Below are 26,045 nucleotides of genomic sequence, written 5' to 3'. Positions count from 1 at the left end.
GGCCGGCAGAGAGAGAGGGGGAAGCAGGCTTCCTGCGGAGCAGAGAGCCCGATGTGGGACTCAATTCCAGGACCCTGAGATTGTGACCTGAGCTGAAGGCAGAAGCTTAACTGAGCCCAGGTGCCCCAAGATCCAGAAATTATTGATTGCATCTTATAAACAAGGAGAAAAACCAGAGGGGGGCATGAAAACTCTTGAGTCTCACACGGTAAACAAGATGCTATTTTTGTGTGGAATATTTTCACAAGCTTATGGAGGGTGTGAGGCTTCATCAGAAAGCAACAATTCACCTTGCGGGAGGTTGAAGTTAATTTTCAGGGACCTTAAACAACCTTGGCCCTGGCTGGGGAGGCTGGGAAGGAGGAGGAGATGAGTGACACTGGGCAGCAGAAATGAAAAGCCACAGACGGGTGATTAAAATGGTGGCTGAAAAGGGCACCAGGAAAAAGAGGAGCCACAGGCTTGAAGGTTAGGAGAGAGCATTGGTGCTGCTGAGAAAGGTTTGAAGGACAAATCGCCATTGGAGGCTCTGGCTCCAGCCTTCCCACTGACCTGAATAGTTTCGGCCCCATGCTGACCCCCATCTCCCATGCTCTGCAGCAGGTTTTGCTTAAACTCCCTGCTAGCTAGAGATTATAGATGAGTCACTGTGTAGAGAGGATTGTCTCCTTTGCGCCCCCTTGGGAAGGCACATTCTGCTGAGTGGGCCCGCATAGAGTGCGTGACAAGCGGATTTCTTGTCAGCCAGAATCTCCCTTTGGAAGCTTCCCCATGGGGCAGGTGCAGGGACAAGGGCAGGGCAGCACGTAGGAGCTGCGCAGTACAAACCTGTGCTGAGCCGCCCTGGGACTCTTGCTCCCTTGTGCACGATCAGAGGTGAAAATGCTGCCCTGCCCCCCGGGGGTCCTGCACGCACACACAAGCACACACACATGCACACACATACACACACACATGCACACACATAGCACACAGACACATGCACACACAAGCGCGCACACGCACGCGCGCGCACACACACACACACACACACACTCACCCCACAGAGCCTGGGATCAGCTTCCAAAGCCAGGCCTGGGGTCCAACGGCGTCTTGTTCCGGGGGAGGATGGACTAACCTGTTAGGCAGAGCAAGCTGCTGTTTTCAGCAGCAGGACTGAGCTGCATCGTCCCCGTACCCTTTGCACGCAGACAGAAACCTGAAATAAAAACAAATTTAAATAAAGGTATTTAACATTCATGCTGAAGTGAGGAGAGGCAGATTGGCTCAGTGCCCAGAGAAGCAAGAAGCAGTCATTTCTGAATCCAACTCTGCCGCTGGTGACCTTGAGCCAATCACGTAACCTCTCCTCAGTTTCTCTAGGTGTAGATCAGGAGCTGTGGTGTGACCAGATCCTCAACTACGTGAAGGCTACCTGGAGGTAAGGGGGAAAGAGAGAGAGAGAGAGAATACTAGTGAAATTCTTTGCCTATGTATACAAAGTACAAAAAGTGTTAAGAAACACAATAAAGGGGTGCCTGGGTGGCTCAGTTGGTTAAATGTTTCCCTTTGGCTCAGGTCATGATCCCAGGGTTCTGGGATTGAGCCCCGGTTAGGCTTCCTGCCCAGTGGAGAGCCTGCTTCTCCCTCCCCCTCTGCCTGCCTCTCTGCCTACTTGTGCTCTCTCTGTGTCAAATAAATAAATAAAACCTTAAAATTAAAAAAAAAAAAAAGAAAAGAAACATGATAAAATCTTTGTGGCAACATTAGGGTAGGCGTGTTGCAATTTCATGTCTCCATCCTGTACCTTTGGGATGCGTGTTCTCCCTAACTCAAGCTGACGTTTGCCTCCTCATCAGACTGAGCACCCCTGGTTGCTGCTTGTCCCAGTGGAAATGGGGTAATGAAACAGAGCTCACAGCCTCATGTACTCCAGTAGTTCCTGACTCCACCTGCCGCCTGGTCAGGTAAATCTAAGCCCTATAGTGTAAGAGGCCTCGATTATCACTCACAGACATTCCTGCTTCAGGCTTCTTGTTTTGCTGGGGTTTCTCAGAGAGTTTGTTCTCCTCGTAGGTCCCCAACTCTAGTCTCCATGTAAAAGTAAAAATGTCACCTTTTTATTAACCTACCTTTAATTTAACTAAGAGCTGATCACTTTGGTATTTGAATCTGGAAGTATCCAATTATTCTGCCCTTGTCAGGGGCAAAAATAATGGTTTCTCTTGAGCACCAATATTCTGTTCAAGGAGATTGTGATTTATAGACCAGTTTTCACTCATTCCAAGAAAGTCACATTGGCTAGGAACCTCTTTTTGTGACTTATATATTTAAATATTTGTGGAAGTGAGGTGAGAGAGAGAGAGGCTGAAGGAGATAAACGATCTAGACCGTTCTCTCAGGGAGTGGGATGAAGGGGGTCATTGAACACATATTTCATTTGCTTTTGATAACAGCCAGTTCGTTTAGACAATGAGACCTGGGCTTTGGCGCAGTCGTCTATGGAGAGACTAATCTGATACATTTCTGTTTTATTTAGGGTCTCTGCTCTAAAACTAAACAGCGAGTTGCTTGGAAATGAAACCCATGAAGTCCTCTTCAGCCAATGCAACGACTCGCATTGACTTGAATATTCTGCATGTCTGTGTTATTTTCTGCAGCATTTCAATATAACTGTCTAACAAGGTGACCAGAAATAATAAGCTCTTGACATTTCCCTCCCCCTCTCGAACAGATCCTGATTATTCCCTGACAGCAACTTTCCTTGTCAGGAGAGTCCCACAGAGCCTAGAAGCGGGGACATTTTAGCCTTTATAGATTATCAGAGCAGAGGAATCTGAACGAGCAGCTTTAAAATAGCTGAGGTGTCAAACAGGGGTCAACTTTCACGTAGGACATTTATGGTGAAGAGTCTGGTAAGTAACTCACATTGCTTAGCGTATTTATTTATAGTAAATTAACTATTGCAAAGCTAGATCCCAATTTTTTTCAGTGGCTGTAGGGAAGTCAACCCCCACCCCCCCACATACACTGACATACACACAGGACCCAGACATCAACTGAATATCAGTTCAAGTTTATTCTACCTTCTGATAATGATCGAGAGGAATCCTCGGACTCTAATACCTGAAAACTTGCTGTGAAAACAAGGTTTTGTGCTTATAAAAAGCTTTACTTCCAAAAATGAAATAGCCAATTTTGCAGATTCATGCCTACCCCTTAGCGTGGGACGATCTTCCACGGTTTCTCCAATTCCCTTTCTGGGCATCATTGTCCTTTATTCATCTCTCTTCCCAGATCATCCAAGACCCAGAGAGAGAGAGAGAAAGAGAGAGAGAGAGAGAGAGAGCGCTCTTCCAAAGACCCAGAGCTCTCCTGTGGGACCAGGGCTGCAAGCAAGCTAAAAGGTCATGACCAACATGTTTGAAGTGAATGGGTCACCTCTTAAACATACTTACATGTTAAAAGAGAAGCCTAGAAAAGGTGAATCTTGAAAGAACTATCTCTCTGATGCTGGAATTGCAGAGGTCTTGGCAGGATGTGGTTGGGGGGAAGCCGGGTGTGATAGTTTTGGAGAAAGGGGCATCTTCCTGGTGCCCTTCAAAACATACCACATATGTCACCTTCTATTGCCCTCACTTCTAAAGCCACTGCTCGGCCATTCAAAGGAAATATGGTATTTTAACCAACTAGGTTCTGTTCCATATTGCTTGTTTTTTTTTTCCCCCAGAAGCTGTTCCTATGTTTACTGTAATATGCTTATTGGTAAACATTGGACCTGGTTTTAGCAACAAGCTGCCTGACCAAACTTGTCAGGATTTCTGGCAGATCTGCTCTGTGCAGCCCCTTTCCGCTCTTCCTAGACCCTTTCCTAATAACAGTCCTCCAGGAACCCCACCTGGTCCTGTTTATCCTATTGCTGCGGCTCCTGGTGGTATGGATTTACATGGTTACGTATACTCATGTCAAAGGGGAGACGTACATAACACCCCTCAGCACAGTGACCTGCCAGCAGAAACTGCTCACATGCGCGGGTCTCTGGTTCCTGCCTGAGGAATAGCAGGGCTTTGCTCTGAACGACAAGGCTTTGCTCTGAATGACCTCCCTGTGGTCACTCGGGAGGGCTAAAGGGCAGGAAACACCATGTACTTTCCTATCTCTGTCTGAGCAGTCCTGGCAGCTGGACAGGACAGAGATGGCTGGAGGCAGTAAGGGCACGTCTGTTCACCAGCTCCACTCCTCTTGGGCCATAGAAAGTTCAGTCATGGAGAAACATGGGTTCACACACGTGGCTTCCCTCACCCATTTACAAAGAGGAATATCCTAAGAAATGATGGTTAGTCACTTCTAACCTTGCAAGTCAGAGCTAGTTTTTATAGTCAGTCAAACCTGGGGAGGGCAGGAAGGTGATGGAGAATGAGGTTGAAGGAGGAAATTAATTCATGTTGCTGAAAACGTTTTATGCATCATTGGTCTGAGAAATGCTGGGCAGTCGTCAAAGTCTTATTGGATGTGTTTTTGTGGATGGAGCCTTTCCAACCTGCCTGCAGAGTAACTCAGCTCCCTTACCCCGAGTCCTTGTTGGAGTGAGTTCAGACCCTCCTGTGGAGTTTTCCTGATGGATTCACTCTGTCTCATTGACCTGATTTTCCTTCACTTTCCTTCTCACCTAACTGACATTTCTCGAACATCAGAGTAACAGAACTTGAAGAACACTGGTTGCTGTTATGACGTGTGTCTTGGTTATCTGTGACCATTTTCAGGGGGTCTCCTGTGATGCAGCTCATGGAACCCAGGATGCTGGGTCATCCTCTGTCCTTGTAGGTGATCCGAGAACCTCTTCCACGTTTCTCTCTCAGCACCCCCATGTCTGACACAAGGTGCTATTTGTCTCCCTCTCTCTGGGATGTTGTTGGGAGGGAGGGAAGGAAGGCTGAGGCTAGGACATGAAGGCCCTCCAAGAGGGAAGGGGAAAGTCCCCTAGGCGAGGAGACATGGCTTTGGCTTTTATCCCGCCCAGACAGCCTCTTCTTAGGCAGGAGGAATCAATCAGCCTGGACTTGGGTGTTGTGTGGAAATGGTCTTGTTCTCACACAAGCTGTATTGCTGGTGTATTTACCCCCACGTTGTTTTTATCACCACCATGTGTCTAGTGCCCTGGCATTCAACAAGTCCTTGTTAAGTACTTGAAAATACCCTTTTCTGGACTTCAAGTGTAGGGTCCTAGATTCAGTGGCCACTCCGTAAGTGCTTGATTGGCGATGTTCTATTTCAACTCATTTCGTGTATAGACCCTAGAGCCTGGTGTTAATTAGTTTGGCATTGCCTCATCTTTAAGATGAATGAGGAGAGATGCTCAGGGCTGCCCACACCAGCACCCTATTAATGATAAGGTGGTAGATATCTATGCAGTGCATCGAAAGGCAGTGACACTCTGTGACTTCACTTGGGAAGCCCAAGACATCCAGAAAGTATTAGGAAGTCACTGTTGATTCGAACAAACAAATGGATCTGTTCTTTCAGCTTATCATGGAGCAAAACACCAGGCAACACCTTCACTGCGGTCTGGCTCTTCAGGGCTTATCCAGAAAACTCTAGAACTGTGTTTATATTTCTAAGTCCTTCTCTGGAGCTGCACAGTGAGTGAGCCCCTCTTACTTTCTGTATGGCTCCAGGTTCACCAGCACCTGTGTGGGGTGGAAGGTACGGATCCCTGTGCCACCCACAAGCTCTCCCTGAGTGACAGCAGAGAGCTGTTTTGCCTTTGGTCCTGTCTCATATGCGAGTTGTCATGGGTATGTGATCAAGAGTGTCTCAAGGAAGTCCTTTCACCAGTGCCATCTCATGTCCATGGGGGGGCGGATTGCAAGTATGGCCACGCTGCATCCTGTTCTCATTTGACAAAAATTAATTGTATGCAAAGGAGTATTCGAGGGCTAATTTTCCTGGCTGCTGATGACTTCACCAGTCTCGGAATCTGCTCAGGTGAGTGATCACTAATCACAGAAGTGAAGATTGGGGCGAACAGCAAGGACCAACTTTCAGGGTTTTATAAGGAAATGAAGAGGGACAATATAATATTGAAATGATGACCCGGGCGATGGGAAACCAGGGCTGGATTCACATAAAGTGTGGTGCACCTGAGTGTGATGATTTCTGAAAGCTTAAGAATTTTAGTTCTGACCGCCGGCCATTGGAGTAGATATTTTATAAGCTCTTATGAAGGCGGCTTCAGGCTGTGCCTCATCCCAGCAAGGTGAGCACAGCTTGCCTACATCTCTGAGATATGATGGGTGCAAAGCCTAGCTTGTAAATGCTTCGTAGGAACAAATAATATCAAATTACTGAAATAGTAGTGCGTTTTCCAAAAGCCTCTCCCACAGCCTCTACTCCATCTGTCAAATTTGCTCGGGGCATTGCAGAGTTCAGCATTTAGAACAGTCCAATCATTTGAAGGGAAAATGACCTTCCCCCGGGTTGGAGAACCTTCTGCTGTGACCTAATGAGGACATTCCCTTTAGATCTGAGAGCCAGGAACCGTTTCTCCTCTGGAACTTGATGTTCTCTTGATGTCTGCTGGCCAGCTTGGCTCTCCCACTCTTGTGCAAGCTTTCACGTGAATGACCCATCAACAATCAGATTTAATCCACTTTTCATATGTGTCCATACAATGAAGAGAATAATTCTGTAGCTACATCTGAAAATCAGCCTCATTGCTGTTATTATGTTTCCAATGTTGAAATTACGTTCACCTTTTCTCTTTGAGCTTCTTGAGTAAGTGTCTTAGGGTAAAACAAGGCCTTTTCCTGCCATATGTCACTGCCTCCTACTTCCCTAACATTGCCCCAAGCCCTACTGAATTGTTGACTGTATTCCCTCCAGCCCAGGCACTCAGAAAAGTCTTCTTTTCCTGCCTTCCCTACAGCCTCCCATGTTACCCACGGCCTTTGTCATCTGCTCCCCAATTAGATAAACGTCAGTGACCCCCACTGACTACTGACCCAAGTCTAAACTCCAGAGCCTTGCATTTAAAAGTCTTCCTAATTAATACCTAACTGCCCTGACTAGGCTCATGTCCATTTGTAGACTAGTTAAGCCCCAGGTTACCATCAGAGAAACTTACAATTTCCAAATACACATTAGATTTTTATGGTTCACACTCACCCAATTTTCCACCTCCTTTTCACCTATTGAAGTCCTCCCCAGACCCTGAGCCTGAGTTCACATGTTCCTTTCCCTTCCTGGTGGTCTCCAGCTGTAGGAAAATACTCCCTTATCCAAATTCCATATTGTTTTTGTTGTTGTAATTTGGCTCTAAGACATGACTTATACAAGTGTTACACGTTAATCTTGGAAAATTTCAAAAAGTAAAGCATAAAGAAAAAAATTCCTATCTTTCTCCCCCAAAGACAACTTCATCTTTTTTTTTTTTTTTTAAAGATTTTATTTATTTGATAGAGAGAAATCACAAGTAGACGGAGAGGCAGACAGAGAGAGAGAGGGGAAGCAGGCTCCCTGCCGAGCAGAGAGCCCGATGCGGGACTCGACCCCAGGACCCTGAGATCATGACCTGAGCCGAAGGCAGCGGCTTAACCCACTGAGCCACCCAGGTGCCCCAAGACAACTTCATCTTGATAGAACATCTGTTATGTCCACTTCCAGACTTTTCCTGCATACATATGCAAACACATCTCACATATTCTCTATCACTGAACTGGTCATTCTTGAGTATTGTTTTGAACTATAGATCTTATATAAGTGCAATGCAGTCTATACCACACCGTAATCTCCCCACAGACCACAATTCTTTTTATTTCCCACGGCACTGGATACAGTTACATAAATGTTTGTTGAAAATCAGAATGAATCAATATATTTCCCTGAACACCTGGGGAACTTTAAGTAAGCATTATCCACTGGCAATTAGGAGCTGTCATAGAAAATTATTTCTTTTGCTTGATGGGCTACTTTTATTAGTTAATTGTAATTCTTAGAGAGAGAGAGAGAGAGAACACGGGAGCAAAAGCAGTGGATGAGGGGCAGAAGGAGAGGAAGAGAGAATGTTAAAAAGGCTTCAAGTCCAGTGCAGAACCTGACATGGGGCTCAATCTCACGACCCTGAGATCATGGCCCGAACCAAAATCAAGAGTTGGATGCTTAACTGACTGAACCACCCAGGCACCACTTTTATTAGTTAATTGTGATGAAATATTCAGGTTTTGAACTCTGTAAGGTCTTAGCCAATAACCTAAGCCAAACAATAGTTGATTTCTAGGTAGTTACTAGATTCACAGTTGATTGCTAGGTATTTACAAGATTCACAGAGTCCCACTCTTAGCTTTATTTTTACCTTTTTAAAAATATTTTATTTATTTATCAGAGAGAGAGAGAGAGAGAGAGCACAAGCTGGGAAAGCAGCAGGCAGAGGGAGAAGCAGGCTCAGCAAGGAGTTGTATGCGGGACTCTATCCCAGGACCCTGGGATAATGACCTGAGCTGAAGGCAAGTACTTAAATGACTGAGCCACCCAATTTTTAATTGAAGTGATATAATATTATATTAGTTTCAATTGTACAACATAGTGACTTGACAATTATAAACATTGCTCATTGCTCATCATGGTAAGTGTAGTTACCATCTGTCACCATACAACATTATTACAATATTATTGACCATCTTGCCTATGCAGTACTTTCATCCCTGTGGCTTATTTATTTTACAAGTGGGGTTTTGTCCCTCTTAATCCCCTTCACCTTTTTCACCTATCTCCCGTCCCCTCTCCTCTGGCAACCACCATTTGTCTGTATATATGCGTCTCTTTCTATTTTTTGTTGTTGTAGTTGTTGTTTGTTTATTTGCATCTTTAGATTCTACATAAATGAAATCATGTAGTATTTGTCTTTCTCCTTCTGACTTATTTTAATTAGCATGATAGCCTCTAGGTCCACCCATGTTGTCACACTTGGCACAATCTCATTCTTTTTTTATGGCTGAGTAATATTCCAACACCCCTCCATCTTCTTTATCCATTCATCTATTGATGGACACTTGGGCTTCTTCCATATCTTATCTATTGTAAATAATATTACAATAAACTTAGAGTACATATATCTTTTCAAATTAGTGTTTCTGCTTTCTTTGGTTTAATACCCAGAAGTGGAGTTATTGGACTTGTGGTACTTCTATTTTTAGGTTTTTGATGAACCTCCATACTGTTTTACAGGGTGGTGAACCAATTTACATTTCTACCAACGATGTACCAAGGTTTCTTTTTTCTCCACATCCTCACCAACACTTGTACTTCTTGTCTTTTTGATACCAGCCATTCTGACCAATTAGAGGTGATGTCTTATTGTGGTTTTGATTTGTACTTCCCTGATTATTATGATGTTGCCACTCTTATCCTCTTGATAGAAGTTGGGGGGACATAGGAGATTTAGGGTCCTGGGTTGGAGTATGTTCTGGAAACTCTTGTTCCTAGTTCAGCTCTTGATATCTCAAATAAGGATTCACACTCCCATCTCCAGACCTTCCATAATTTGCATGCATTATATGGTTTTTAGTTGAGAAACTAAGAGTTACAAATATCTCAATGCTCACTCTATAAAAGTGCTTATCTGGCCTTAGCTTTGCCTTCTTCCTACACTGTCAGAAGCCAGTTCTTCAGCCCAGTTCTGAAAGAAATGCCAAAACCCTGTTTCTCAAGAGAAGTTAGTGTGGTTGCCGTGTGTTTATTTAGAAAATATCTTCACAAGAGTGGAATGGCTATTCAAGAGCTGAGCTGCCCAGTTCAATTTTTCAGATGACTCATGTGGTAAAAGCTGAACTGACCTGCGGGCACCAGCAACCCAGAGCAAGACTGGTAGGTGAAGCGCTACCCAGGCATGGGGTTGGATGGGTGAATCAGTGCTGTCACATCCCTTTTTTAGGAGCCATGGAAAAGGAAAGAAATGTGGCTTCCAGAACCACTGTAAGCATTCCTTAGGAAGTGGGGGACAATTCTCTGGCAACACAAATTATAAAAGAAGGTCTGAGACTCATGAACTCATAAAGACGCTGATAGATTGTTCTGTTGTTCTTGTTGTTATCATGTTTATTTGCTTTGGAAACAATACTTTTTTTCTTTTTTACCAGTTCAAATAAAGTGAAGAAAAAAAAAGAGCCAATTATGACTTACTTAGAGAAAGTATGTGTTTATGGGAAGGAAGAAGAGGGAAATGTCTCATTATTTTAGAGGTATATCTTATAGAGATATTATTTTTTAAAAAATCCTGTAAGTGTTAAGTCAAGTTCAAAATAACTAAATGGGAAACCCTGAGTAATTTGGAGAGACACTCCGATTTCTTGGATAAATTCAAAACAGATCTTGGGGTTCCTGGGTGGATTAGTCATTAAGCCTCTGCCTTTGGTTCAGGTCATGATCCCAGGGTCCTGTGATTGAGCCCCACATCCAGCTGCCTGCTTCTCTCTCTTCTTCTCCCTCTCCCCTTGCTTGTGCTCTCTCTCTCTCTCTATATATATATATATCAAATAAATAAATAAATAAATAATCTTAGGGGAAAAAAGATCTTAAAGAATCTTAGATTCTTAAAGAATCTCAGCCACAGGGACTGGGCTATTGTTTTATCTAAGCAATTCTGCAGAAGTTTGACATATGCTGTGGGAAATCATGATTGATGCATTTTTCCAGGTGGGTTAGTACTTGTCAAGGAATGCTACCTCTTCCTCTAGGACGGGATGATGAGACAACATCTCTAGGATGGGAGTTTTCCTCCTCAGAGGCATAATCGTTGGGACGCCATGTTTTATGGAAATGAGTTCACACACAATGAGGCCTTCTGTTCCCATTCATTGGTCTCCTAATATTAAGTAACTGCTCTCTGCAAGACACTGTACTTAGGGTTGTGATGTGTGTCTTGATTGAAAACCATTTTCATGTAGTCCCCTGTGATGCAACTCATGGAACCCAGGTCAGCCTGGGACCTCTGTCCTTCTGCCAGATTCGAGAACCTCTTCTACCTTTCTCTCTCAGCAGCCCCATGTCTGACATGAGAGCACTATTTGTCTCCCTCTCTCTGAGATACTGTTGGGAGGGAGGGAAGGAAGTGAGGGAGGCTGAGGCTATGACACAAAAGCACTCCAAGAGGGTGATGTGGGTTGCCGGGGGAAAATTGCCTTGACTAGGAGACATGGGTTTGACTTTCATCCCACCTAAACAGCCTCTTCTCAGGCAGGAGGAATCAAGCAGCTTGGAACTGGGTGTGGTGTGGAAATGGTCTTGTTCTCCATACAAGCTGTATTGCTGGTATATTTACCCCCACGTTGTTTTTTTCATCACTAGGTTTTCGGGCCCCTGGAAGAGTTGAAGAAGTCCTTGGTAAATACTTGAATGACTGGCTGAATGAAAATGCCCTTTTCTGTACTTTAAGTGTAGGGTCCTAGATTCAGTGGCCACTCCGTAAGTGCTTGATTGGTGATGTTCTATTTCAACTCATTTCGCGTGCAGAACTTAGAGCCTGGTGTTGACTAGACTGGCATTGCCTCATCTTTAAGATGAATGAGGGGAGGTGCTCAGGGCTGTCCACACTGGCATGCTACCAGCAACAAGGCTACAGATGTCTATGCGATGAAAGGCAGTGACATTCTGCGGGTTCGCTTGGGAAAAGTGAAAAGCCTGGTTATGGGTCTTTCTTCCACCTTTCTCTGGTTTCAGTGTTGAGCTTTGCAGAGAAGAGCTCTGTGGAAAAGCTAGTAACTAGGAGACAGTCAGACTTAATAAGTCTTGTTGAAATCTGCGAGGATTCTGCATCATAATGACCATGTTCCTATGATGACAAAGAAGCCCCCTTAGATAAGAGCTAATGACTCTGAGCAAATGAGTTAATTACTGAGTAGGCAGCGCGGTTGGAGGAGAGATGGGAAAGTCTGACGCCTAGTGGTCATCAGGGAGGGCCCGGAACTAACCGCACATGATTCCAGAGGAAAATGTCTTCTAAACAGCCTCCCTGAATTCCAGGTCCACAAGGGACCTAAAGAGAACCCTTTCCAGCTTTAAAAATATATATTTTTAAAGACACCAGATCTGAAAGCCTGTCTGGGCCCTGACAATGAGTCTACATAGTGGGGTTGGTTAAAGTTGTAGTGGAAAGGACTGAAATTTACCAGAAAAATACAGGCCCATGCAGGAAATTTTAGAGCTTATAACAGGCAGGACAGCTCTGAGCCTGCAGACACCATTCTCGAATTCAAGGAAAGACTGAGGAGAAAGGCCCTCGAGTTCCTTCCTTCCTCAGTTTGTCTATAAAAATAGTGGACTTTGGAAGGACTGATTTTAATGGGTCTCTCTATGTCTAAAACATCTCAGTTAAAGAGGGATATATAGGCACCTCACCGAGTAAATGAATTTTCTTCAGGGAGCCACTAAATTTTTCAATGCTGCAGATCCATGGAAAAGGGAAAAGTAATTCTATTCCCTGAAGACCTTTCTGGAAGGTAACTTAGCCATAGTTGACAAGGGAGCTTAAAAGCTCAAAAAACTTTTAATCCAGAGTCTAGAAATATATCCTAAGAAAATAACCAAACAAGTACTGAAAGATATATCAGGGAGTTGTTCATTGTAAAAAATCTTAAAAACAATCCGAATGTCTATCAATAAGAAACTGATTAAATAACTCAAGTAACTCCATCTAATGGAATACTATGGAGATATTTTTAAGATTAAAGTAAGTCTGTATGTTTTAACATTACAAGATGTTATGAATATCCTGATAAAAGCAGGTTATAAGACATGACCATTTTTTTTTTTGTGGTTCATGTTAAAATGTATATCCCAGCACTGAATAAATCCCAGCACTGAATAGTGGGATCATTGGTGTGACGTTTTACTTTTCCATCCTATTTTGTATTGTCTGATTTATTTCTGGCAATGAGTCTATGTAACATCACAAGAAAATAATCAACAATAAAACATCTGAAAATATTAATTCCTATAATTTGATCACCAAAATGAGGAAAAGATAAGAGGAGATAAAATAAATGAAAAGTGTTAAGCTTTACGCTAAGACCCACGACCTCCTGACTGATAAGACACTTTAATTTATTTATGTTATTTGTTCTTCCCCTCTGAAGTGCTTTAAATTTTGAAAATATTTTACCAAAGCCAGCAGGGAAAACCACAAGATTGTCCTCCTGTGAGAGTGGAATAGGAGCAAGACTGATTTCAAGACCGTCCACTCTTGCCTTTGCTGTTCTGTCTTCACAGGAGTTGTGATCCTACTCTGGTGAACAGAGGATGACCAGAGGTCAACTATGAATCTTTGGAAAAGGAAATGGGAAGGAAAAAAGTCCACTGAAAATAAGTCGAATCTATTTCCGTTTCTCTAGCCATCTTTCAATTGGATGCTTCAATTATGGATAAAGTGGTTCCTCTGGCTCCTATAGTTCTGCTGTCCAGTAGGACCCAGGATGTCTTTTATTTATATTTTTAGTGCCAGGCAGAACTTTGGTCCCTGAGTCCCACTCACCAGGAGATGACGGTTGGGTGGAGGTGGTAAGAAACAGAGAAGAGGACCCGGGTCTCCCAGTGAGGAAAGGAGTCTGTGTGTCACGTGTCCCCTGGAAAGATGGAGTGAGTGTGATGACAGCATAGAAAGTGATGACCCTTGGGATGCCTGGGTGGCTCGGTTGGTTGGACGACTGCCTTCGGCTCAGGTCATGATCCTGGAGTCCCGGGATCAAGTCCCGCATCGGGCTCCCAGCTCCACGGGGAGTCTGCTCCTCTCTCTGACCTTCTCCTCGCTCATGCTCTCTCTCACTGTCTCTCTCAAATAAATAAATAAAATCTTAAAAAAAAAAAAAAAGAAAGAAAGAAAGAAAGAAAGTGATGACCCTGGCGAGAAGCAGGGAGGTGGAAATATAACCAAAGCCCAGTAGAAACCATCTCAAGGAGAGAGAAACAAGGGCATAAAAGCGGCCATATAGATCACATGTGGGGAGGACCAAGGCCCCCGGAGCGCTTTGCCTGGAAAGAACTGTACAGGTGAGCAGAGTTGGTCTTCCATTACTCAACAGCTCTTCTGTGCTGGAACCTCACCTTCCCATGTGCTTTCTTGGAAGCCCCATGTGCTGCGTCCTTTTTAGGGCTGTAGGACATGGAGGAGGGACAAACACCTGTGTACGGTTCCCCTGTCTTTGCTTTTGAAGCTCTTTCTGAGCTATTTTGCTTGTTTTTAGGAGACAGCTACTAAACAGAATCACAGGTTGCCGGGATTTTTATCTCCTCTCTCTCCCTCCTTCCTTCCCTACCTTCCTTCCTTCCTTTTTCCTTTTTTTCTTTCTTCTTCTTCTTCTTCTTTTTTTTTTTTTTTTTTTTTTTTTGTTTAAACTGAAGACAAGTTCTGTTCACCAAAAAAAAAAAAAAAAAATCACTAAGGAACACCAAATTCTGTGAGTATTTGCAAACTTTGAGCCACAGTCTACCTGTTTTTATAGGCAATGTTGGGGAAAATATTGACAATGATGATCCTCAGACAGCTTGCTGAGTGCTTTTCATAATGATGTGTCTTAACCCTTACTAAAACCTGGGACATAGGTCAATCCATTTTACAGATGAGGAAGCCAAGGCTGAGAGAGTTTACTGTAAGTTCTCCAAAATAACACTTGTCTCTTCTCACCCAACTCCTGGCTGTATTATAAACTCCTCGAGAGAAGGGCCTGTGTCCTATGCACCCTTGACACTTTGGGCCCAACTGCTTCAAAAATCACTACTTCAATCTGTGTTAGTTTTTTAACTTACGGCACCACCTCAGCAGCAAATAGTTGTTGGACAGGAGGAGAGGCAATCGATAATGAGCTTGGCTTCTGAAACGCAAATTCTGGCTCGAGCATTTACTAGTTATCCAGATTTGTGCAGATTGTTTAACCTCCCTGCCTCTCAGTCTCCCCGGTTGAGAAATGAGGAATGGAGCCCCTACCACATGAAGCTGTTATGAGGAGTCAGTGGGTTAATATCCATGAAGTACCCAACACATCCATAAATGTGAGCCATCCGTATTAGTGTTACTACTGTGTTCTTAATTCTTAGCATTCTGCATGCATCATCTCGTTGAGCCCTTGCAATTAATCTATTCCAGTAAGAAAGCTAAGGCTCGGGAGATTAAACAGCTAGCCAAGCAGAAGGGACTAAGCAGTGGACGGGCTGGAACTCCAGCTCAGGTCTGACACCAGACCCCACCCTCAGAGGCTTTCTCAAGGTGGCTTACCTGACCAAGACAATAACAAATTAGCCCTGATTAGAGCAGACTACTGAATTTGTTCTCTGAGTTGTAACAGGAAGATTTGCATTTCAGCGTACTTTTTTAAAGAGTTCATTTATTTGAGAGAGACAGATAGTGAAAGAAAGCACAACAGATAGTGAGAGGCAGAAGCAGGCTCCCTGCAGGTAAGGAGCCCAATCCAGCGCTGGATCCTAGGACTTTGGGATGATGACCTGAGCCGAAGGCAGACGCTTAATGGACTGAGCCACACAGGCACCCTCGGAGTATGTTCTTACATGAAAATATTCCATCTTGTTCTTGAGGCTACCAGTATGTGGGATATTTTTTAAATGATGTGTAAGTCAAAACATTTTTTTTTAAAGATTTTATTTATTTATTTGACAGAGCGAGATCACAGTAGGCAGAGAGGCAGGCAGAGAGAGAGAGAAAGAGAGAGGGAAGCAGGCTCCCTGCTGAGCAGAGAGCCTGATCCGGGACTCTATCCCAGGATCTTGAGATCGTGACCTGAGTCGAAGGCAGCGGCTTAACCCACTGAGCCACCCAGGCGCCCAAGTCAAAATGTTTTTAATCTGAGTGACGGCATCCACTTCATTGGCTCATATAAATGACATTAAATGGAATGTCCAAGGAGAGACCTCCCCTATCTTCAAGTGTGACTTGATCTGAGTGTTTAAGTAATACCTCCATGAATATCTCTCTCTCCATTTATGAGGCATCTTTCCACCTCTGTTAACTTCTTTTTCATCCAAGCTTAACTTTCTTAGAGGCAGGATGGCCATCAGGACTTCTGAACTTATATCTTGATAGTCACGTGTGTTGAGTAAGGGCTTTGTCTTCCAATTCTTCTGCCAAAAGTCCCGAATGGCATCTCATTCACTGGGAATCCAGTGCCCCTCCCCAAACCAAACCTTGTGGTCAGGGAAGCTCTGACTGCCCAGGCCTGGGTTAAGTGACACCCCCTCCAACTCCAAAAATAAAGTTGAGACACGTGGACTAAGTGTGGGGTTTGGGTGGCTCTGCAAAGGACACATTAAGTTATTATTACCAGGAGGAGGAGGAATGAATGGCGTCTAGGCAGAAAGGACCCATGTTCACCACATGCTGTTCACTTGCAGAATATGATGTGTTGTGCTGGAGCAAGGAGACCGGATTCCACGGACATCCGGCTGAGGAACCTTACCCAGATCCCTTAACTCCCCATGGCTTCAGTTCTCCCAGTTGTAACGCCATCTAACATTCATGTACGGCTCCACTGACTTGCCACAATAACCCAATACTGTAAAGACTTTCATTAGCCTGTACTTTCACTTTAAAGAACAGAATATGAAAGTGCTGAAATAAATCGCTTTTCCAAGTGACTCCCAAGACCACGCAGCTGGAAAGTGGCTGAGTCAGCATCTGACCTGAGCCGGGCTGGCTCCTGAGCTTCCGCTCTTAACCATAAAGCTCTACTGCCATGTATGTGTACAATAATGAGACTTTAAAAAATGAGGTCCCCCTTTAAATTTTTTTGGCCTCAATATTCTGTATTTGGAAAAGAAGAAAAAGAGGGGGAGAGTAATTAATAACAGGGTAGAAAACCCTGAAAGCTCCACTTTACCAAAAATGCTGATTTGGAGGAATCCTGTAGACCTGGCCTCCATGGTTTCTTGTGTTCTTATCCCAGGAGGATGTTCTCTGAATGTGTTAACAGGGAGAGTGTTGCTCTGTGATTTCCAAATGAATTTTGAGTCTGCCTTTTCTAATAGACAGGCCACTAGGGCCTTTATGCATTATCAGTTTTGTTGCAGAAATATAATGACTTCCTAATGCACTTGCATAAAACCTACTTACTTAACAAAAACTTAATAGTCAAATATGACTGTGAGGAAGATATTCTTCTGCCTAACAGTTACGTCTTTTTCATTGTTTCCTTATAATGAATTATTGAGCAAACATCAAGCTGACTTAAATATTCGCCTGCTTTAAGCAGCTTATATTCAAAATCTACATCTGGAACTGAGCTTTGTCACCAGATGACTTAAGGTTAAGGCAGTCTATAAATTAGTAACTTGCAACAAAGTGAAAAGTAGCTGCTTAATGTTGAATAATGAATAAGGCAAAGCCTTTTCGGGTCGATAGTTCATGGTTAGATAAATAAAAAATATTCCTGTAATGTGGAAAGTTAACGTATGTTAGATGGTTCAGTAATATGAAAGTTTAGGCCATAGCATTTAGTATAAAAATGTCAACATTAAATGTATATTATATTCATTTTTTTTAACTTGTCCAACAAAAGAATACTTAAACTTCTTGAGGTCTGGAAGAAATTTTCAAGTTTGAGATTGCTCTGATGGAGGGGTGTATGTTCCAAATTGTCTTCAACTTGTTTGAGATTATTTTAGTTCAAGCTTCTCATATTAAGATAATATACTAAGATTTTTGAAGAAGTTACAACTAGTAAGATGATTCTAATTACCTATATGATAGTCACGTGACCTGGCCAGCACCAAGAATTTAGCAATCATGCTAATAATGTTTTTCTACTGAGTTCCCTTCCTAAAAACCCAAGTGGTATCTATAACAGCTACAAATACAGCAATAATAATAAACTGTTATTTATGTAGTGTTTTCATTGGGCCAGGCTTTGCGCTAAGTATTTTACTTACAGTTAGTCATGTAATTCTAACAAGTCTACAGAGCGGATATTACTATACTTTTTTTTCTTTTTTTTTGACAGTTAGGGTCAGAAAAGTTAACTAAAATTCCTTAGTTCACACAGCTGCTAAGTGGTATATTTCCTCTGAGGCTAACATTAAGGATTTAGACATTCCCAAAGTCCTAGTCTAACAGCTAACAGCTTCCTCTCAAGTTCAGATCAATTTGAATTCTAAACCCTGACACACGTGTAAAGTATCCCCTTGCCACTCCGTTAGGAGCTTAATAGTTCCTGAATAGAGAAGAATTTTTCTGTCATTGCTTCCCAAGAACTGGATCTAAAAACTATTTTGTAGAAATAATCTTGAGGGTGATAAAGGTGACCAGGAATGGGAGCCGCCCCCCCCCAGATCCTATGTCGTATTGACACTGAGCTCGGATCACTGGCAAGTTTTGCTCTTTAAGCCATTGGCATTGACTTTTTTAGCACAAAACACCACATGTATTATGCTGTCATCAGAGCCATCCTCGGCGATAATTGCAACATGCCAGCAATGAAAACACCCAGCCCTGGATCCCATGGCCTACTTCTGAAAGGAACTGCATGGCTTTACAATTATCACTCAGACTGGCAGGGAGAAGGGGAGGGTAGGACAGCAGCAGGAGAAGAAATCTTTTCAATCTGGATGAACAGATCAGCTGCCTGGGACACCATGCTGTTCGGGCCAAGCCAGGGTTCCTGTGACATCATGCCCTACTCTCATACTGTCAGCAGAATTCCCTGAGGACAGCAGCTGCTGCTGCCGCCTACAAATGACTATCTCAGCTCGCACCGCTTCCTCTTTCCTTCTTTTCTGTGAGGCTGCTCGTGTCCTTTCTGCTCACCCAAGGTGCTGAGCTGGGTGAAGCAGAGGCTGCTGGGAGATCACGTGTTCATGACAGCCAGGGGACACCACAGGGGAGGTGGCCCGGAACTGGCCATCTCCAGAGCTTCCCTGCCAGGGCACTGCAGATGGGTTCTAGGTGGGCCAAGATACAGGTCTCTTTGGCGCCCAAGCCAGAAGGAAGGGACAGTGGAAAGCTGGAGCCCCGGCAAGCCTCCTCCATTATTCCAGGATACGTTCATGTTGTTGGTGTGATGATGATGATGATGATGATGATGATTACTCTTACTATTATTTTTTTTCTTCTATGCCAGGTTGCAAAAGAGTTTGGGAAGTGCAGGTACTATGATTGGAAGAGACTCAAATAGTATTTCATTTATCATTAATAGCAAGGTTGAAGTACAAAGCACTCAAGGACAGCTAAATTCTTATTTGCTGGGAAATAAAGTATGTCAGATAGCTAAATTCTACCTCCTAATGACTCATTTTGTGATCTGTGATAAGACCATAATCATGTCCAAATAACCAGAAAATTCGTATGTCCAGGTTTTCGGGTGTCTGGGCTTTCATGGTTCAAAGTGAAGCTCCTTAACACTAGAGTCCTATGGGATTCTGAAGGGTCTGTGTGTCACTGAAGGCTAACGTGTCCCTTGTCATCACTGCGTATTGGCTTGCAGTCTAATTCGTGAAATTACAGTCTATATGTGATGTGGCATTACAATGTTTTATAGTTTTATCACCATAAATTTAGCTCTTCAGAAGTACTTGGACTGAGATTAAGCTAATTTACTAAATCCCCAGTAAGAAACCTGGGATTGTGCCTTGGTTGTACAGCTGTAACCACAGCACCCAGATTTTTTAACTTTGTTACTTTGTCAACCAGGTTGATGGAGAGACTTGTCTTGGCCTTCTACTCAACAGTCACTATTTTTTCTTAAAATTAAGTGTGACACATTTCAAGATGCTATATTTTTTAAAGATTTTATTTATTTATTTGACAGGGAGAGAGAGAGAGACAGAGATCACGAGTAGGCAGAGAGGCAGGCAGAGAGAGAGAGGGGGAAGCAGGCTCCCCCCTGAGAAGAGACCCTGATGCTGGGCTTGATCCCAGGACCCTGAGATCATGATCTGAGCTGAAGGCAGAGGCTTAACCCACTAGGCCACCCAGGTGCCCCAAGGTGCTATGTTTTTAATAATGATACATAAAGAGAAGATTTAAAGAAATCAAGTCATATACTTTCTACTAATCCTTAACTTCTATCCATTTGGGTGTAAGTCAATCTGTGTCTCTAGACCACAGTGGATTGTTTCTTTCCTCTATTCTAAAGCAGATTATTCCTGGGAATTTGTCCATAGAATCCTAGGACTTTAGACCAAGTTGGCATGAAAGCCTTTGAGTCAATTTTCCCAGACAACAAAGCAAACCACCACCATATGCATTTAACACGCATTGTCCTAAACCACTGCTCTTGCAATGGCAAGTGTCCATCTACTTTTTTTTTTTTAACTTAATTGCAAATGTCATGACAGACTGTCCTATTAATATACTCTAGATATCCAATATTCTCTGATATTATCTTTTTTGATCAAGATTTCTTCTGCTCAACATTCAAATCCAATTTCTTCCTCTGCTCTTTCTTTTTGCATTCTGGAATCCAGGTTTTAAGTTGTGTTTACTGGGATTTTGTATACGATCATGTTCAAAGCAACCAACACCTTACCTATGACAAAACACTAGGCTAACAAAATCTTAAGCTACACTAGAAGCTGTTTTCTAAAAGTGCTAGTGTTTTAAAAAATTGCTAAATGAGGATTTTAAAGCACCTTGCACATGTGGATGTTCAATAAATATTAATTGACATGCATCCAATTTATTTGACATTTCCTTTGCTGTCAATCAATAAAAAATTATTAAACTGTGGCAGCCTGTGCAGAAGTCTGGGGAATAAAGACAAAGTATTAAATATTGTCTCTGCCTTGTTGAGTTGGCAATGAGTTGAGATTAAAGACCAACACTTGGACAACAGTAAAGTATACAAAACGGTTTCTGTTCAGCTACTTAAATTGTGGCAAAGAGTGTGCATATGGCCGAATGAGGAAACATGGCTGATTTCTTGAGACCTGGGGCAGTCAAGTGTGGCCTTCTGAAGGCAGATAGCTGGGCCTGGGAAAATCTCAGACATAGGAAGTGAAGGCATCAGGACAGGAGCACACACACAAAACACCCCAGATCTTAACCATGCTCGATAAATTTGAGCTCAATTAATTTAATTCAGTGAAAAAGAAAGAGACATGATACTTGATTAGGAAGGACTTTGAAAGCCTGACTAGTGCAGCTTCTTATTTCACAGTATGTCATGTCTTCTCCCCTCCAAGCAAATACAAATTGGAGCTATTTTTAAAGGCCTGTAGGCAGATTTTACAACCTTAGGTGACTCGGTCTATTACCAGCCTTGTTAGGAAGCAAGTTTACCTGTGCAGATAATGTTAAGGTCCTGCCACCCTCTGAGCCCTGCTTCTTCCTTGTCCTGTCCTCTGTGATTTTATACAGAGTGCTGCTTAGTCTTCTTTGGATTAGAGGCCCTTTGAGTAGTTAAGTCTGTCTTTCATTTTCTCTTCTTTGTTCCCAAATTATTTCTGTATTCAAACATCCCTGTTTCCCTTCCTGCATGGTTTTTCCTTGTTCATTCTGGACCTGTGGCAGCCAAGAGGCCTGTGTCCCCTCCATTCCCTGCAGGCCTGTGGAGAAGTGATGACCACCCCCACCCCAGGTGAGAACAGCCTTCCGCCAAGGTCCCCTCACTGTACCAGCCCCCGTGAGCACCCAGGAAATGCAGCAGGGGAAGAGGGAAGTCTGGTTCTAGTGGTGGCTATGAAATGAATAGATCATAGCTGCATCTCATTAGCAGCCTCTGGAACATGTAGCAAACCACCTTCCCGTGATCTGAGAGATGAGGATTACAGAGAAATGAGAACTGTGAAAGGAGAGAGAACTGTCTTGGATTCCTGTTTCTGAGCTACACATCTAGGCCTCAGGGATGTTTTTTTTTCGCTACATTGTGCATATAACAGGAGGGACGTGTTTCACCTTCACTAGGAATGGCCACTGGTTTCTCATCCTAAAGACCCAATGTTCTTCCTAGCGTTCCCTAGCTCAGGATCATGACAATGGCTTTTTTTCTTGCCTCTAACCCCAACTTGGAATTCCTCTTCCTGATTTTCAAGGCATCCAGTAACCTGCTCCAGATGACCCATCCAACCACATTTTTCATGATCTTCTGCACTGTTCCCTTTGCTCTACTAGAGAGAACTATTCACCCACTCTGCATAAGGCACTCCAGTTCCTACCACTATCTTTCACTAACATGATAACAGAATATGGAAAGCTGTCTCTCCCTATCTCCTCTCTACAAAATCCAATGAATTCTTCCAGGCCCACTTCAGTTTCCTCTTAGAATTATAGAGTCTCAAAATTAGAAGGGAGCTTTAAGGTTACCCAATCCAGAACCTAACTTGCAACAGAATCCTATGGCTTGAAGAGGGAACTAAAACAATCCCAAGGTATGACAATATGGAGGGGAAAAAAATCAATTTATTTTTATAAAGTGGTGGCCAAAAGCCTGAGATGGAATCTTCACAGTGACCACTGGATTGGCACAGAGTAAATGTCTAACCTTCCTGAAAGTAGTACACAGATGAGATGGGGCGAGGGGATGCATCTTGAAGGTGGATGGAGGCATGAGGTTGGGAGGTTATGGCAGCCCCAAGGATTTAGGGACCTGTACTATTGTATTGCTCTCCTGTTAAGGTTCAATGTTGACAAAATGGTGCCTTAAGGAAGAAGGGGCCCCAGGGAAGACCTCTGGGGTAGGCAACATTTTCTGGCTCTACTTTATAAGAAGTGTTCCTCCTGGGACATGCTCCAGGCAGCTTCAGGAGTTCTGCGCAAAGCATATATGCCTAAATTCATGTTTTGTTATGCACATTCTGAAGTCAGTGACACCTATGGGTCCATCTTTGCCCTTGAGAAGAGACTCTGCATTGTGAGCACCGCCTGGGCTGTCCCCTGAGAAGCCAGAAGATCAATGGGCTTCAATGTTGGCTCCTTGAGAGAGGTCACTTTGCTTAGTGAGAGACTATAAGTAAAAATAGACACCCCACTGTAGCCTCTTGGGCAAATGACTTATTCATGGGTTCTAAATTATTGAGGTCATTGAAGAGAGTGCTATTTTTAATCTTTAGGAGAGGAGAAAATGGGGTGAACTGGGCTTTAGAGAAGACTGTATCTTCATAGGACCAAAGGTGGATGGGTAAACAATGATTGAAAAGAAGAGGGTGGACCCATGCACCCTGTGATGACCGCGTGTCCAGTGGCCGACCCTCAGAAGCCTTGTGTCTGTAGATAGGTCTACCTTGTTCACAGCCACTAAGCATGAGGAAGGGCCCTTTGCAGAGCGGGGTTGGCATTGCAGACAGGTGCTTCAGCTAGAGTGATGTTAAGAAGAGCTCTCCGGCACATAATAATGTCCCCACCTTTTAACACTTTTCCAGAACTTGAAGGCTTTGTTTTTCCCTTGAAATGCAAATGCTCCCTGGGAGATTTCACACAGTAAAGGTATATGAGTTGGCACCTCAATTTTTTGGTGCATGCTTCTGCAAGAAAATGAATCAACAGTTGAGAGAAAAATGGGATGCAAAACAGCCCTTGGGGTGAAGGGAGGGGAGGAGGATTGCATAGATGAAGGGCCTGGGATGTAGAATCATAGACATAAGGACCTTAAAAGAAAGAACAGAAAAATTGACAAAGGCAATCATATATTTGAAGACCAAGTAGTTTCCTGGGCTCTGTAAGGAATCCTGGATGATTTTCTCTTCTATCCATTTTTCATCCCTTTAGAACAACTTCTTCTCCAGATTTGATCAATAAGTATTTGTAGACAGTATTTGTATGTTCAGCCTTATGTGTGGAATGCTGGTTTTTTCACTCAATATTCCTTTAAATAAATAAATATATATATATATATATATATATATATATATATATACACACATATATATAAAAAATACACATATAATTATTTTATATATAAAACATATATAATTTGTGCATAAGACATATATTATGCATAAGATATATATTATTTATTTAGATTTATTTATTTTTCTTTTGGGGAGAGATCAGAGAGTGCATGCAGAGGCGAGCAGCGGGGAGGGGCAGAAGGAGAGAGAATCTTAAGAAGGCTTCATGCCCAGCATGGACCTGTGCCTGGGCTCAATCCCACAACCCTGAGATCCTGACCTGAGCTGAAATCAAGAGTTGATTGCTTACTGGGTATTATATAAGACTGATGAATCACACACCTATACCCCTGAAACAAATAATATATTCTATATTAATTAATGTAATTTAAAAAAATTTTTTAAGATTTTATTTATTCATTTGACAAAGAGAGATCACAAGTAGGCGGAGAGGCAGGCCAAGAGAGGGGGGAAGCAGCCTCCCCACTGAGCAGAGAGCCCAACTTGGGGCTCGATCCCAGGACCCTGGGATCATGGCCTGAGCCAAAGGCAGTGGCTTTAACCCACCGAGCCACACAGGCACTCCTATAATTTAAAATTTTTTTAAAGCAACACAACGGGATACCTAGGTGGCCCAGTTGTTAAGCAGCTCAGGTCATGATCCCAGGGTCCTGAGATAGAGCCCCAAGTCAGGCTCCATGCTCAGCAGAGAGTTAGTGTCCTGTGAATTAGTCTCTTCTCTTCAGGAGCTGAGCTTCTGAAGAGGCTAATTTATCACATACTTTTATACTGGTTGCTTTTCTCTCTCTCAAACTCCTTGTAGAGAAGGAAGCAACTTAACTTTGAGCTGCAAATAAACAAAATCTCCCACTCAGACTAGCTTAAACAAGAAGGACATTTCTTATCTCCTGTACTGAGAGGATTAGCTAAACGGTGAGCTGTAGGCTCAGCAGGTTGGGGTCCCAGGTCCACCTCTCTCTGTGTGTGATGTTCTACCTTCTTTTCTGAGTTGATCTCACCTTCAGGCCAGTAGGAAAATGGCTGTGGCGATTCCTGAACCCTTCAGTAGTGACAATATCCAGAGAGAAAAAATGCCTACAGGGGTGTGGAGACTTCTATAACTTCTCCAGTAGACTTAACCTCACACTTATTGACAGAATTGAATTACATGACATTTCTTCAAATATGTGAGGAAGCAGGATTACCATGACGGGCTGCAAATTGCCCCAGAACTGAGGACAAGGTCATCTTCCTCCAAATCACATGTGGTGAAGAAGGTGAGATATTTGAAGAGAAGGGAGGATGAGCACTGGATAGACAACAAGTTGTGGACTGCGGCTGCCTCGGTCAGGCTTGGAAAGTCAGCTGTTAGATTTGGGAAATTTGAACCTAGTGGTTCAACACAGTCATTACTAAAAAAAAAAAAAAAAAAAAAAATCAAGTTATATAAGCTTACAAGGAAAGTATATTAAAGCAGAGGTAACAGGGGCGCCTGGGTGGCTCAGTGGGTTAAGCTGCTGCCTTCAGCTCAGGTCATGATCTCAGAGTCCTGAGATCGAGTCCCACATCGGGCTCTCTGCTCAGCAGGGAGCCTGCTTCCCTCTCTCTCTCTCTGGCTGCCTCTCCGTCTACTTGTGATTTCTCTCTGTCAAATTAATAAATAAAAAATTTTTTAAAAAAAAAAAGCAGAGGTAACAAATACTCAAAATCCATTAATTCCTAATGATTTTTTACTACATCACATTATTGTTTATACTTCTGCTGTTATTTGCAGTTGCAACTGCGTGGTGGAAATACTAAGTCATGGAGAGCGACCATCAATTCTCAACCCTGCATTCAGGGACATCACACTGCCCATTTGAAAAAAAGCCATGGTGTGAGTATTTACACCATGGAGAGAGTCAAATGGGTGTGATATATTGCTTTGCTGATTGCCTAGATTTAAGGTGGTGATGGAGAAAACGTTACCCATGCAGATTAAATTTAAAAGTGTGTTGTCTGGGCACCTGGCTGGCTTAGTCTGTTAAGTGTCTGCCTTTAGCTCAGGTCATGATCCCAGGGTCCTGGGATTGAGCCCCACATAGGGCTCCCTGCTCAGCAGAGAACCTGCTTCTCCTTCACCCCTTGCTCTTTCCCTACCCCACCACTGCTCATGTTCTCTCTCTCTCCATCAAATAAATAAATAAAATATTTTTTTTAAAAAGTGTGTTATGTCTGTAGCTATTATATTATGAATAGCACAAAATATTGAA

At 43.1% G+C, this 26,045-nt stretch overlaps 1 long non-coding RNA gene across 1 annotated transcript; it reads right to left on the bottom strand.

Annotated features, from left to right (window-relative positions):
- Positions 1-23,572: 23,572 nt before the first annotated feature.
- LOC131835302 (uncharacterized) lies at positions 23,573-25,189 on the bottom strand. Its single transcript, XR_009355119.1, has 2 exons — positions 24,999-25,189; positions 23,573-23,768 (listed from the first exon to the last, which is right to left on the bottom strand). It is a non-coding gene; the product is annotated as an uncharacterized LOC131835302 (long non-coding RNA).
- Between the last annotated feature and the right edge of the window lie 856 nt (positions 25,190-26,045).

The sequence above is a fragment of the Mustela lutreola genome, chromosome 7 (assembly GCF_030435805.1).
Source record: "Mustela lutreola isolate mMusLut2 chromosome 7, mMusLut2.pri, whole genome shotgun sequence".
Lineage (NCBI taxonomy): Eukaryota > Metazoa > Chordata > Mammalia > Carnivora > Mustelidae > Mustela > Mustela lutreola.
The sequence above is the reverse complement of the archived record's forward strand: the minus strand, read 5'-3'. Positions and strand labels throughout refer to the sequence as shown.